Below are 16,649 nucleotides of genomic sequence, written 5' to 3' on the forward strand. Positions count from 1 at the left end.
CTCCATAGCCTCAGATTTTCATTTGCCAACATTGTGATAGAGTTGGCCATATGAAATATCATTGTTTTTATCTTCATCCATGTGAGAACTGTGGTAAAAACACTCATTATTCAAGAAAATTATTCAAAAAGAAGCCTCATGTAAGAACAAAGATTCACCCTCCATATATCACTTCTTGGTAATGTGCTTCAATAACTAAGAATATGTTTCAGTCCTATCACAAAATTGTTTCTCAAATTTTGAAAAGTCTTGTAGCTGAGATCTCTTCATATTTTCACCTTGTATCTGATAAGGCAGAATAAATGATCATCTACAAACTTCAAATATACTTCAAGCGAGCATGATCCACAGCTTGAACACACATCCTTGGCCTCAAGCTAGAGTTAGCCATACCCATATTTTGAGTTGTAGCCAAATTTAGAGAGGACCATGAGGATTCCTTTGGTTGGTGGCCTTTCTTAAAATACCGTGGGTTGAGACCACCGTTTTTAGGTTGATGTTATCCCTCTTTCCATAGGTTGAGACCTCAACATTCTCCCTTTTTAGAAAAATAGAGAACATTTACTCTAGCAGAAGACGTCAACTTCTAGCTAGCTTTGGAAGAGTTCAAGGATGATACCTCAATGGCATCCCCCTTCAAAGCATTAGGGAGAACTTCCTATAGCATAAGCCTTTAGAGTCTAATCCAAGTGGATATTGGTGGCCACCTACCAAGTCTACTTGGAATCCCATCATTGTTTCTTTCAGCTTTTCGGTTTCCTTAATTGTAGCATAGTTTACTATTTTTAGCAGTTTTTCGGGTCCTGAACTTCAGGAGCAATTTTGAGGCCCTAAATGACGTTTTCTGGGAAAACTGGGAGCAACACCAATGTTTCTCTTCCCAAAGTTTTACTTCTCGGATAGATCTTTCTAACGAGATACTATGCATGTCAAACAAAGATTGTATGCCAAAGTTACGCCACCGGGGAGTTGATGTACCAATTTACCCAAACAAGGCCCACAGTTTGGCATTTCATCTTGTAGGGTTAGGTTTTTGGATGTTTAGGGTTCTCCATTGTTTCTCAGCAATAAATAGGTCTATGAGCCTCATTGTAACACAGTTCAGAGGCATGTAGCCACCACATCTCTTCTCAGAGATAAGCTACCATCACCCTAGATGGTTTATTTCCATTGTTGTTTGTCAGCATATTTCAGTATTTTGCATTAATGAATTGAAGTATTATTTCCGATGCATCTTTGTGTTTATGGTTATCTCTGTAATTTGTTGCATTCCTATTTAAATATGGATCAGTGTTATCAGAACGGTCTGCTTTTTCTCTGTTTTTCTTTGCATGTCCCAAACAAGGTCGGGATATAAGGAGTTACGGCTTGAACTAGTCGAACCTTTGCGAGCCTAGCCCCGTAAATCCCGATGACTTCCCATGGCAGATGAAAAGAAAGATGAGAGGGTAGGAGATCCTATCAAAATCTTGCTTGAAGAAGCCCTTGGGCGACAAAGGAACGCTATGATGGACAACTTTTCCCAGATCCTTCAGCGGCTACCCGAGGGTGACGCATCGGCTTCCAACATCTACTCTGGAAATGCCACACCATTTAAGGTACAACTTAATTTAGAAATCCCCATATTCGAGGGTCAGATAGATGTAAATGTCGTCGATAAATGGTTAAATCTGCTAGAGTGTTATTTTTCTGGTCATGATTTTTCCAGTCCGGAAAAGATTATTTTCGCTCTTCTCAAAGCAGCCCCCCACTTGAAGGACTGGTGGGAAACCTATTGCGAGCAGAAGAATGAAAGTATAGGCTCACTATTTTCAGTCGCACCCACTTGGGATTCATTCTGGGATGCCATCAAGGAGCAGTACTACCCTATCGGAAGCTATGAGGATCAATACATAAAGTTGACCATGCTGCGGTAGGGAAGGGACCAAGACGTGTTGGAGTTTACCAATATTTTCCATACCCTTCGCACAAAGTTGGGTATCAACGATTCAGAGTAGCATTTGGTACTCAAGTACTGTGGCTTCCTGCCCAAGTACATCCAGGAAGAAATAGAATTCCTGAACATCCCCTTGCTCAGCACAGCATACCGATATGCCATCAAGGTCGAGAAAATGTTTAAATAGAAGAAGAGAGACTTTGGATCTGCAAATTTGAATCAAGGGAAAGGTGCCCCCAAACCACAGCACAAAGTACAAAGCCAAGGCTGGGTGGCCCAAGACAACTTTCCAAAGCTATAAGCAAAGAAAAGCTCCGTGAAGCCGGAAAAGGACACATGAAAGTGGTGTGAGTTCCATAAGAGCTCCACTCACAACACGAGTGTTGGGCCAAGCAGTCAATGGTGGCTGAGCTAAAGGTTTCAGAATTAGATGCATGTTTCAACTTTGAGTCAAAACCCAACAATGGGAGTGACAAAGGGAAGCAGGTTATCGATGTAGATCCCAACACCACCGTTGCCACCACGAAGATCCAGAAGGAGGAACTCGAAGATCTAAAGGAGGAGGAGCTTCTCTTCCACTGCCAGATGTGGGTAAAGGGCTCCCCACTATAGTTCATTATCGACAACAAGAGCCAAGAGAACCTCATTTTTGTAGAGGTCGTGAAGTGGTTGGGCTTACTAACCACAGCACATCCAAAACCGTACACCATCGGGTGGCTTCACCAAGGACGGGATCTTTGCATGAGCCAGCAGTGTCACCTTCCATACAATATCCAGCCCTTCACGGATGAGGTATTGTGTGACATTTCTCCCCTTGAAGTTTGTGATGTATTATTAGGACAACCATACTTGTGGAAGTGACATACTATGTATGAATCAAGGCCCCATGTTGTTATTATTACTTTGGGATATAGGTTGTATAGGATATCGGAGGTAGCACCTCGTACTGCCATCTCTTTGATTACTACAAAATAATGTAGTAAGCTCATTTCCAAAACTGGGAAATCTGTTTCCCTGATGATATGCCCTCAAGGAAAGAAGAATACAGTGGCCACGACCTCCAAATAGGGCCCCTCCATATGATAACTATAGATGGACAAGGTCATGGAGGAGGACGAGGACATCTTCACCTCCTCCGTAGGGGTTCCTCTGCACTGTTAGGTTAAGTACTCCATTGATCTGACCCCAAGTGTGTCGCTGCCCAATGGACCAATCTATCGGCACTTCATTCTGGAGAATGATGAAATCAAGAGGTAGATTCAGGAGCTACTACAGAAAGGTCACATCCATCTGAGCTCATCACCCTGTGGGAGCCCGATCGTGTTGGTACATAAGAAGGATGGGACTTGGAGACTCTGTATTGACTATCAGACGCTGAACAAGATCATTTTCCATAATATTTACCCAATCCCATGGATTGATGACCTCTTGGACCAACTGAAGGGGGAAAAATATTTCAGCAAGATCGATTTGAAGTCAGGATATCACCATGTACCAATCGAACCCTCTGATGTGTGGAAGACTGCATTCAAAGCCAAGGAGGGCCTTTTCAAATGGTTGGTTATGCCTTTCGGATTGACGAATGCTCATGCAACCTTCATGAGGCTAATGGATGACATCTTGCAGCCATTCACTAACTTATTTGTAGTGGCATACTTGGATGACATCCTGATCTTCAGCCAGAGTTGGGAAGAGCACCTCCACCACATCTGATAGGTTCTCCAAACACTGCGGCAACACAAATTATGTGCCAATGTGGAGAAATTCACTTTTGGCATAACCCAGGTTCAGTATCTGGGATACATTATTGATGAACAGGGGGTGAATGTGGATCCAGCCAAGATCCAAGTTGTTTGAGATTGTCCATCTCCAACCACTCTGACAGAGCTCCACAGCTTTCTAGGTCTTGCCAACTTCTACTGTAGGTTCATGTTGGGATTTTCTCATATCACTTGGCCCTTGAGTCAAGTCACCAAGGGAGGAGCGAAAGAAAAATTCTTTTGGTCTGAATCTCAACAGAAGGCATTCACAGACTTGAAATATCTCCTCTACACGGCACCAGTGCTCACATTACCATACTTGTAACAACCATTTGAGGTTGAGACAGATGCCTCTGACTATGCTATCGGGGCAATCCTTACTCAACACGGGCATCCAGTGGCATATCATAGTGAGATACTTTCAGACACAGTTTGGAATTATCCCACTTATGATAAAGAGATGTATTCTATTGTGAAGGCCTACTGACAATGGAAGCATTACATTTTAGGGAAGGAAATGGTCATCCAGACAGACCACCGACCACTGTAGTTCATACAAACCCAAGGAAAATTTCAGAATGATCACCATCAAAAGTGCTCCACATACTTACAACAGTTCCATTTGAATATCAAGTATAAGAAGGGTAGTGCCAATAATGTTGCAGATTGCCTCATTCCACCACCAATCATGGCATTAACCACTGTGCTCAACTCTTGTGGGCACAAGACTTCTGATTGGCCACTTCTCTACAGGAGCGGCATAGAATTCGTTCACACATACCAAATAGTCTTGGAGGGTCAGCATGTTCTAGGTTTTCACCTCCAGGATGCCTTGTTATGCCACCTGGGTCACCTTTGTGTTCCTTCAACCAAGCGTTCCAAGATGATTTGGGAAGCACACTACAGTCCAACTATTGGAAATTTCGGGGTCGAGAAAATGGTGGCAGTACTACAGAAGTATTTATATTGGCTGAATCTTTGACAGGATGTCGCGAAGTGTATCAGATCATGCGCTGCTTGCACCATTGCCAAACCAACTGTTAGTGTTGGTATCTTGATCCCTCCATCAGTGATAAAAATTTCTCTTTTTGCATGCATAGTAGGTGTCCCATCCGATCAGTTGCATTCCATTAAGATCATGGATCATTTGATGGTAGTGGTTCATTATCAAAATTCCCCTCATGGTTTTTACCTGCTCGCCTATTTTCACATGTTCAGGTCATTTGCAGTTTTTTTTTTTTTGTCATTACATTTGCAAAAATCATCTTTAGGGTTTTAGGTCTCATTAGGTCTAGGGTTTGTCACCATGGTCAGCAAAATCTCAATAAAGGGTTAGCAGGCACATGAGGAGGTCTAATAAGTTCACAAAATAAAAATTTCAATGATGATATATACAATAAGTAGTTTTTACCTCAAAACTTTGTTTTGAGGTGAAAACAGAGATTTTATTCCTATGTATAAAAATTTTATGTAATTTCAATTTTTTCTATATGTAATAAGTTCAAAGCTGCTACCCTTGCTCACCTTGCCAACTCCAACCACTGTAGACAAAAACACAAGCATCAATGCATCAGTTATCAAATGATTAAGAAAAGTCAATTTCAATGGAAAAACAGAGTTCAAAACCAAAAGTGACTTTGACATTAGAAAAGTGGGTTTGAGATGAGTAAAAATTTAAAGTCATTCATATTTAAAGTGAAGGATGTCCTCTTTATCATTTCATTGTGCAAAAATACTCTTAGAGAGAAAAAATTGCAATTTGAGAGCCAAGGAGATAGAAACCCTGTTTTTCAAGGCAACTTGGCCTGGCACTGCGCATCAGAGGCAAACCTGCAGTGTTATTCTGAACTGGCACTGCGCATCAGGAGGGCGTTGTGCATTGGGCCCAGCGCGCTGCACATCAGTCCAGATTTTTCTAAATCATTCCAAATCATGCCATAACCCTAAAATTTGCTATATTTGCATTCTACAAGTAAGTAAACAACATCCTACAGTTGAATTAGAGTTCACTCTTGTGTTCTTCATGATTCTTACAAGTTTAAAATGAAACCCTAGTTTCTCTTCACTGTTTTCCATTTCATTGTGCAAATTTCATTCCATTATGACAAAAACATCATTGAACCCCTTTTCACTCTTTTATTACCCTGAAACACTCCATTTATCCCTTTTCCTATATCTCACTCCCCTAAAGCAGCTAATTCCCTCATCAAACCCTAATTCCCTCATTAAACCCTAATTTCCCAAAACTATTCCCTTCATTCCGAAAATTCATTTCCCAAGAGTAAAATCTCTTCATACTCATCACCATTGTCCTCTTTCATCCCTCTTTCAACATCCTTTTTCCACCATACCTTCATCTCACCATTTTCCTAAGACAAGCACTATGGAAAGAAATAGTGACTCAAGCCATGAAGAAGAAACACAAAATGACAGTTCAAGAGACAGGAATGTACATCCTAGGAGACCTCACAAGGGTGGGAAAATAATCAAAGAGGAGCCTATTAGCATTGCTGAACTTCTTTCTTGTCCCCTTGCCACCACTTGTTTTAGATACCAATCTTGCTTTGAATTTTGTGAGATGGTTGACAGGGTTAAGTATCATCATGAATTAGCAAGGCAATTTGTCATCAACATGGACAACAATATGGTACAGCTTGCTGGCATCAATTTTACTCTTTCACTAGCCATTATTCCATAAGCAACTAGGATGCTAGATGTGGGGGAAATATGGAACAAAGGACAAAATATCAGCAAACAGAACTATGAAACCTACATTAAAGCCAAATATCATAGTAAGTTGGGCAGGGTGTTTCCTTTTAAGTTTTTGGAGGACTGGTATGTTCCACTAATGAAACTCATCATTAAATACTTCACATGTGAGGGAAGGTTCTCCAGACTCTATGCCTATCATATCAGATTGCTTATGCATTTTACCAGGGTTAGAATGATGAGTATACCTTACTTCATTTGCAAAAACATAGAGAGGATGACTGTGCTTGCAAAGAGAAAACCATACCCACAGCAGCTTAATAGTATTTATCACTTTGTTTTCATCAAGATTATTGTTGTGCACCAGCTCACTCAGTTAGGAGTGCCATGGGAAAGCTTCATTGCCCATGATATCTTCAAAGGGCCTCAAATTTTTGCAGAACCTCATGAGGAAGGTGGACCTTCTGGGCAACAAAGAGAGCATGAAAGAAAAACTAAAGAGGCTCATATTCCTATGTTTATAAATTATGAAAGGGGCACAAGAAGACTTTTTGCAGCAACCAAACGAGTATTATCTCCACCAGGGGTGGAAGGGGTCTCGTTCTCTTCACCGGTTAATAGGAAATTGTTATCTTCACCTGGGGTGAAAGGGGCTTTGCCTTCTTCTTCAGTATAATAGGTACAAGACAGAGGAAAACAACCATTACATGATCAAGGGCCTTCTGAAGGCCAAGACAGAGATTTTATTTTGGTTGAGGATGATGACACTAATTTGGGCTCCCAAAGCTCAAGACTCAAGGATGTGGTTATCAAAGAAAAAGAAGTTGAGGTCCGAGCCTTATCACTTGACCTTGGGAGGGCTAAGTGGATCATTAACTTCCTTGAGCAAGAAAACCGGAAGCTTACTGACAAACAAGAACTCCTAGAGCTGTTGATCATCAAAGAAAACCGACAAACGTACAGGAGGGCAAAGGGCAAGTTGGCATCCATTGAAAAAGAAGATGACCAGGAATATTTGTTGGAGAAGGTGAATATGCACTTGGAGAAGCTGCTTGAGAAGGCAAACAAAGAGAAGAACATGATGTGCCACATGGCTTATCACTACTTGGCCCAGAATAAGATTTGCAAGACAAGGATAAGAAGCTTAAAAGCCAAGTTAAGGAGAGCCTTAAAGGTAAAAAAGGAGAAAGAAAAACTTAGAATCCTAGCTAAAGCTTCCTTGGCTCAACAAAGTAATTGATAATCTTGCCTCTTGCCAATTTTGAAGCATTTTGGAGAAATTTTTGTCATTTCCTAAATTTTAATTACAAAACACTGGAAATTTGCTCTGATGCGTAGTGCCACTGGCGCTATGGATTGAGATGGTTGGGAATTTTTAGGAATGGCTTACATTTTTGGATTCCTCATGAAAAAATATGAAAACCCAAAAAGTTTCATGAATTTTGGAGGAGATCTGGGTCACCTAAAGGGAAAAAAACACCTAAAAAACACCCTCTCTACCACTTTTTGGACCTACAGGAAGCAGTCTTGGGAGAACTGATTTTTGAAGGGGCAAATGGACACCAAATTCAAAAATTCCACTTGTTCTAGAAAGTAGATAGATAGAGCTTTCGAAAAAGCCATCTTGGAGCTAATTTGGTGAAGGGGAAGGCCTTCAAAGTCAGATTGGAAAAGGCGTTGTGCATCAGGCAAATGGCGCTGCGCATTAGGCAAAATTTTGCCAATTTTGCTCAAAAACTTAGATTTTCGCCTAGTTTTTTACCAGTTTGACTTTTTCTCTCACGATGAAATTCATGATGTAATATGATGTAAATTGATGGACTATGATGTAAAAATGATGAAAAATTACTTAAGGAGGTAGATACATCAATTTTAGGTGGTTTTGAGCTGAATGAACCAGTTTCCATGGTTTTAGAGGCAAGTTGTTCCACTGCCTATTTTTCAGTTCCTAGTTTAGATCTTATTGAAACGACCCCTTAACTCATGTATTTGACCCCTGATGGCTAGAATAGGTGGTTCGATTCCTATATCTTGTACTTTCTTAGTCATTTGTTAGGGTTGGACTCTTGTGGATGCATTGAGCTATTTTCTACATCACTTTTGCAGTTTGGCAAGGAAATAAACTAGGGTTTTGCAGCATTTTGTGGGATTCTTGTGGTAATGTGAATTAGCATAGTTTCCTTCTCAGATACTCAGTTTATCTTATTTTTATGTGTGCCATCATCTCTCTTGTTCTGCATAACTAAATGAATTATGTGTAAAAGGTAGAATTCATTGATGTTTCAGTGCTCTGCCTTGGGGTTTATTTAGTTTTGCATGTTTTCTACTATTTGAAGAGGAATCGTGACATTTGCATGCCCTGTGTAACTCCTCACTAGTCTTTAGGCTCACCATTTCACTCATTTTAAAGTGCTAAAACACTTGCCTACCTCGCCCCACAGAAACCTCTGCAAATCTGTGTTGATTTCCCAAACCCAAAGCTGCCTTCCTCATTTGATCCAGCAAACAACCATTAAACTCAATCAAATTCCTCTGAGAAAACATACCTAGCCTAAAATTAGTTTTCATATCAGTCATCTCAAGCCTTACTCGCTATACTTTCTTTGATATTAACAAGGAGAGAGCCCTCTCCCGACCTAGTAGGGCTAGCTACCAGGTTAAGTGTGGTGTGATGCTACCCTAGACCTGCCTTTCTCAGCCTGAGGTAGATTTAGGGCCTAACACCAACCATCAAGAATCAAGGCCCCTATACCCCGCTACCTACCCCTACTCGAACTTGGGGACCCATCTCCATGGATTACATGTTAGGCCTTCCTTCCACTAAGCATGGAAATGATTGTGTTTTTGTGGTTGTCAACAGGTTTTCAAAGATGGCCATTATGGTTGACTGCAAGAAGAATATCAAAGTAGAAGCCACTATTAAACTCTTCTTTGAACAAGTGTGGGAACACTTTGGAATCCTACAGTCTATCATCTCATATCGGGACAGCAGGTTCCTCAGTAAATTTTGGTCCAGTCTCTGGTTGATGCTCGACACTAAATTCACTAAGTCCACAACCTTCCGTCCTCAAACTGATGGCTAGATAGAGGTTTTCAACAGGATGATCGTACACATTTTGTACATGTACAACTCAAAGCATCCACACACATGGGACGAGAGCCTCCCCTCTGTTCATCATAGCTACAACTAGGCTCTCCACAGCTCGGCTGGCCACAGCCCTTTTCAGGTGGGCTTGGGATTCCAGCCACTATGTCCCATTAATGTGGTCATAACATTTACAGCTACTCACATAGATTCGGCTCATGTCCAATCCAAAATAGATAAGGCAAACAACTTCATTGAGCACATCCAACATATTCTCTAGCAAGTCCATGACATTTTGGAGAAATCAAATGCAAAGTACAAGCAACGACATGATCAACATCAGGTGCCACACAAGTTTCAGGTGGGAAACAAAGTCTGGTTGCATTTACAAAAGGAACACCTTACCAGAGCCTATCAGAAACTCAGACCACTCTGATATGGTCCTTACACCATTACCAAGGCTGTGGGAGACAATGCATTTGAGCTCAGCTTTCCCTTATTCCTTGGCCTGCACCTAGTATTCAATGTGGACCACCTTCAGCTATACTTTCCACCATTACCAGACACATCCGACATTGCAGAATAGCTCACAGCCACAAATTTAAATCCAAATTGCATGGAACAAACCGCAACTGATCGGATCATGGACACATAGATCAAGCACACTCACCAGTAGATTATCCAACTGTGTCGAGTTGTCAAAGTAGGTCAACTCCTTCACTAGGGCAGGTGGCTCACCAGGGAACAAGTTCAGCAGAATTTTCCTCATCTCATGGAGGAACTCAATGCAATGGGGACCATTGCTTCCTAAAGGGGGAGGAATGATCCAGGTGGATATTGGTGGCCACCTGCCAAGTCCACTTGGAACCCCACCATTGTTTCTTTTAGCTTTTCAGTTTCCTTAATTGTAGCACAGTTTACTATTTTTTGCAGTTTTTTGGGTCCTTAACTTCTGGAGCCATTTTGAGGCCCTAAACAACATTTTTTGGGAGAGCTAGGAGCAACATGCATCTATGCATCGATGTCGCTCTTCCCAAAGTTGTAGTTCTCAGATAGGTCTTTCTAACAAGATACTGTGCGCTTCAAACGAAGATCGTATGCCAAAGTTACAACCCCGGGGAGTTGATGTATCAATTTACCCAAACGGGGCCCACAGTTTGGCGTTTCATCTTCTAGGGTTAGGCTTTTGGATGTTTAGGGTTCTCCATTGTTTCTCAACAATAAATAGGCCTGCGAGCCTCATTGTAACACAGTTTAGAGGGATGTAGTCACCACATCTCTTCTCAGAGATAAGCTACCATCACCCTAGCTAGTTTATTTCCATTGTTGTTTGTAAGCATATTTCAGTATTTTGCATTAATGAAATGAAGTATTATTTCCGCTGCATCTTTGTGTTTATGGTTATCTCTATAATTTGTTGCGTTCCTATTTAATTCCGGATCAGCTTACTATTTTTGGAATATTTCTAGGAAATACACGCAGTGTTCCAGTGTTGATGGTCATCCTTATATCTCCACCAATTGAGACCTTAAGTTCTCCTAACTTATAGCGTCATCTTGGAGAGCACATTCAACCTATTATTTTCATGCATTGTTGTATTTTTCTATTATAGGTCTATTATTGGACTAATATATACACGTTCAGATTAAAAGGGGTAATGTTGGGCACCTAATCCAATGTCGACTAAGGGTTATGGGGTGGAATATGAACAATCATTAGAGTCCAAGAGACCAATTAGAATATGAAAACAAATGGTCATTCTAGATTGTACAAAAATGTATATCTTTTTAATGGAATGTATCTGGCTTTTATCTTTCATATCTTGTATATCATTTGTGTTTCTTAACAAAGAATAATCTAAAATATTTTGTATTATATTGTTTGTTAAGAGGTTAGCTAGTCAAAGCTAACCACTATTAGGTTGTCATGTTGTGTTATAACTAGGCCACTAGGAGGAAAAGGTGTTCCATTCTTTCTAGGTACATTTTTAACATAGATGAGAAAATGTACCTAATATGGTTAGGATATATAACTTATAGAGAGTATTTTTGCAATATATTATCCCATGTGAGAAAACCATACTTATTTGTACTTGTAGCCATTTTCTATTAAGAGAAAGAGAGTAGGGCGACCTCACCTTCCATATGGTTTTTCTCCCAAAATGGTCAACTAATGGTTTGTGAGTTTTTTTTTCTTTTTTCCTTACTTTATGTATAATTTTAATTTGAATACATATGAAATTAATAATAATCTATAGATCTAGAAATATAAATAGAAATAAAACCATAATAGTGTAGATTTCATATCTTTAAATATAGTTTTATCAGATATGTTTTGAAGAACTCTCCAATGGAATATCCATCACAGTTTACAGATTGATAAACCCCAAGGTAATCCACTACTATGGTGTTTCTCATCTCTTTAATCAAACATAAAATGGTTTTTCAACCTCATCTAGGACCCGAGTCTTACGACTCCACTGAACTCTCTTTAGAAATCAATTCATGGACACAATTACAAACCTCAAAAAACATACCCAAGAATAAAACTAGGCCTCAACAAGGAAACACGCATGCACAAAGATAGGCTTCTATGAGATAAAATATAGGAATGGACACAGGCCTAAGATAACACAAAGGCATAACTATCATCCATTGTGAGACATAAGAAAAAAATCTCATGAGTGCGAAACATAGGCTTAGAGAGAAATGAAATCTTCAAGGTAGATCCCCAACACTATCAATTCCGCTCATTGTTATCCTTTAAGTAGTGCTCTCTCTCCTCATTTGTCTCCTATCTCATTTTCATATAATTCCCCACAGTCATCCCTTCCTCATGAATTTTTTCCTCCTCGTACATTATGCATCTTGACCATGCCCACCTCTGCACAATACTCGATATTGTAGGTCTTGTTATCCACTAAGAGATCCTATTCTCTAACTTTAATGTCTACATAGTAGTTCCGTTACTTTAGCAGGGAGATAGGTGGTAAAACAAATACAATGGCTTGGTTTCACAAGAAACTCCTCATCCTTAGTCCTCTGAATATATGTCCACTCCACACAGCAAGTCAATGTCTTATATTTCAACATTATTTACTTGAATTGCAATTCGTAATAATATTTATAAGAGGGGATAGCACAATGAATGTCACATATGTCTCAAAATGGATCCAGAAGGTTCTAGATCCCGAATCTAAAAATTGATATCATCCACTCAGATGGGTTTTGAAAGACAAATAATCTAATTTTTCCACCTGGAAAGTATTATGATAAAAGAAAAGTTTTGTAATTAACAATTCTAGAGCAATCATCATCACTCAATGCTCAAACAATCCATTCTTAATCATCCTTGTAGCATGATTCAATATTCTCTATAAAAATATATGTGCAAGTTCTCAATCACATTTCGTCAATCCCTAAAAATTTAGTTTAAGATAAATACAAAAAAACAAAAAAAAATTAAATGATATATACATATTCCATGATAGCTTTAATGTTCAAACCTACTTCTTCCCTTGACCCACACATTTTTATTATAATCTACATACAATTAGCTCAGACTTTGAGCAATACCAAGCTTTTTACAAGATTGAGATGTAATAATCTTATTTCTGAGCGTTATTAGGTTAGAAAATAAGTAACGAAATCCATGAGAATCTAAATCGTCTCTTCCATCTACAAACATATCAAAAGCTTCATTTAAAATAATCATGGCTCTTCATGTCAATGTTGCTAGAATAAAATAAAATAAGGGACAATCTTTAAAATAAGAATTCCCCCATCAAATTAAGTTCTAGCATGTAATTTGAATTTTTTTGAATAGTTTGATACTTGATAAATTTTCTTATTTATAAAACTTAGCAACATTTCATTTTCTTCGTATTCCTTCTTCCAAAAAATTTTAAAAACTAAAATAATAATTATTAACGTGTTAATAAAATCCTAACAACAATATTGAACAATCCAAACAGTTGCATTAATATATTATAATTGATTTCTCCCATGATTACTAATACCAAAAAATCCCTATCACTTGCATTTATATACTATAACCAATGCCTCCCATGATTTAGTAGGTGTGATTTAACTAACTCCTCCCATGATTAATAATTCCAAGAAATCCATACCACATGCATTAATGGACTATAACCAACTCCTCCCATGACACAGTAGGTGCAATTTATTTTTAGAATAAAAGGCATAACTAATTGATGCAGGAGGTTGATGGAATGAAGTTATAATCGGAAAATAGACTAATGGTTAACTTTATAACCAATCAGCTTCACTTAAATGGATTTTGTATGTGTCTTTCTTTTTCCTGAGGGTCTCACTTCACCTCCTAATCACTAATGGTCCCACTTAAATTTGCCGCAGGAGCGAGCGCTTCGATTTGCACCATCGATTTCACCTTTCCAGATCCAATGGCTATCATGTCGTACTACATGCTAACTAGCCAAACAATCACCGCCGTCGATTTACCCTGCTTGGTCCAACATTCACCGCACAATCTCACAAGGATTCTATCACAGTCATTATCAAATTGAGAGAAAATGAGAAAAGATTTTTTGGCTTGCTACGTGTCAATTGCTAAGGCTAATTGCGTGGACTCGGAACAATACTACTTACCACTTTATGAGCGCGCGATATACCGCTTCCCACTCATCAAATACAACCCACATGCTTATTACTTAACTTTAAGAAAGATGCTTTAAGTAAGGTTTAGCACTTTAACCCCAATATTAACCTTATACACAAATCGGCAGTGATTAACGATAAAACACATAAACGGATATGATTTATAAATAATACGTTTAAATAGAGGAAAATACCCAATAGCATCCAGAACGCCGATACACAATTATGGATGAACTTTTGCACCAGGACTAACATGCAACACCACTCTTCAACCTTTATTCAATGAAATATAAATTACAGAGTCTTGGCCCTCTCAGCCCAATTACAACAGTTTCCTAACCTCTTTACTATCTCAAACCCTATCTCTGTCACTCAGAACTCTTGTTTCCACAATTTTTCTTCTATCATCTAATCTCTATCATTATATTCTTTTTCTCTTTTATGAATCGAATCCTATCCTAACTACATTAACAACTCGATCCCTATTTTAATCAATATAACAACTAAATCTCTATTCTCAAGCTCTCTTATACACCTATGCTAACAACTTATCTCTTAGTCTAAAATAATACAATATTCCAATTATTACAATAATGAAGTAAAGATCACTTTCGAGAGGCTCAACCCTCCCTACTAAAACTGACTTTAACCACTCAAGTCAATGAAATTCATCTCACTTTAGCCACAACATGTGAACATACAATCACATTGTTGGCTAAGTCTGGATGCTCTTGCATCAGACTCCCGTGGAAGAAAAGAATCATCCCTCAAACTTTCAGGGTTTACTCCATACTTTTGCAACTCTGTTGCTATTAACCAACTAGCATCCTCCATTGGCTTTCGCTTCCATTTGACTAACTACTGAAAATAAACATGTCCTCTGGTTCTTTTGGATACTCTTTTCTCCAAAACAACTTCCACCTCTTTCTTCACTGTCTTTGGCATTTGTTCTTACTAGTTTAAAGTTTGAACTTCATCTTCTGTAGATTCCTTCTATAGTTCTGACTCAGTTTCTTTATATGGATACAAATCTACAACATTGAAAGTAGGTGATATTCCAATTCCTTCTGGCAATTCAATTTCATAAGCATTAGTTGAAAAATTCCTCACAATTCTACATGGTCCTATCATTTTCATCTTTAGTTTATTATAAGTCTCAATAGGAAATCTTTCTTTTCTCAAGTATACCATTACTAGATCCCCCACTTGGAATTCCTTTTCTCTCCTCTTCATATCAGCTCTCTGTTTATATTTACCACTGCTTTCCTGCAATTTGTCTTTGACATCTTCTTGTAGTCTATGCATCTGCTCTACAAACTCTTCAGCTTTTTCACTTCTTCTCTCTTGTTTACCCAAATTTCTGAGTTCATACACACCTCTTGGATTTATTCCAAAAACAATATGAAATGGACTCATTCCAATACTTCGGTTTGGAGTTCCATTATAAGCAAACTCAGCTTGAGAAAGTGCTAAGTCCCACTGCTTAGGATTTTGATACACTAAACTTCTCAATATGTTTCCCAAGATTTTGTTTACCACTTCAGTCTGTCCATCTGTTTGAGGGTGATATGTTGAATTGAAACTAAGGTTGGCACCTAGTTTCTTCCAAAGAGTTCTCCAGAAATGCCCAACAAACTTTGTATCCCTGTCAGACACAATACTTATAAGCAATCCATGTAACCTTACTAGTTCTGAAAAAGACAGATTAGCAATATGTGTTTCATCACTAGTCTTCTTACATGCATTGAAAAGTTCCATCTTGGAAAATCTATCTACCACAACATAAATGGAATCATTCCCTCTTTGAGTTCTAGGTAAACCCAAAACAAATTCCATACTAAATGCATCCCATGGTATCTCTGGTATTGGCAATGGTTGGTACAATCCTGTATTTTGGCTTCTCCCTTTAGTAGCTGATATATCCTACACTTCTCAACAAATATCTTAACATCAGTTTGCATTCTTGGCCAACAGTAAAAAGAATTTACTTGAGCAAAGGTTTCGTCTTGTCCAAAGTGACCAGATAATCCTCCATTGTGTTTCTCCTTGATTATGTTTTCCCTCATAAAACATTTGGGAATACACAATTTGTTACCTTTAAACAATAAACCTCCTTGGATAAGATAATCTAACCACTGAATTCTATTATGAATTGTTGGATTGTGTACAACTGCATAAATATCTTTGAATTATGCATCATCTTTATACATATCAACCATTTGTTCAAATCGTATAGTACCAACTCTTAATTCTCGTATAATGAAATTTACCCTTCTCAAAGCATCAACAACTTTGTTCAACTTACCACTTGTTTGTTTTATCACAAAAGTGAAACTCTGTAAAATCTCTACCCACTTGGCATATTTTGGTTCAATTTTGGCTGGGTTTTTATGAACTGCAATGCATGATTGTTAGAATATAATACAAACTCCTTGGGTAGCAAATAATGTCTCCATTTTTTTAAAGCCTACACAATAGCATAGAATTATTTATCATAATAAGAGTACTTCTTCTTAGCTTCA

Source organism: Pinus tabuliformis, chromosome 3_1 (genome assembly GCF_031772625.1).
Source record: "Pinus tabuliformis cultivar Carrire ecotype Pingquan chromosome 3_1, CPIR1, whole genome shotgun sequence".
Taxonomy (NCBI): domain Eukaryota; kingdom Viridiplantae; phylum Streptophyta; class Pinopsida; order Pinales; family Pinaceae; genus Pinus; species Pinus tabuliformis.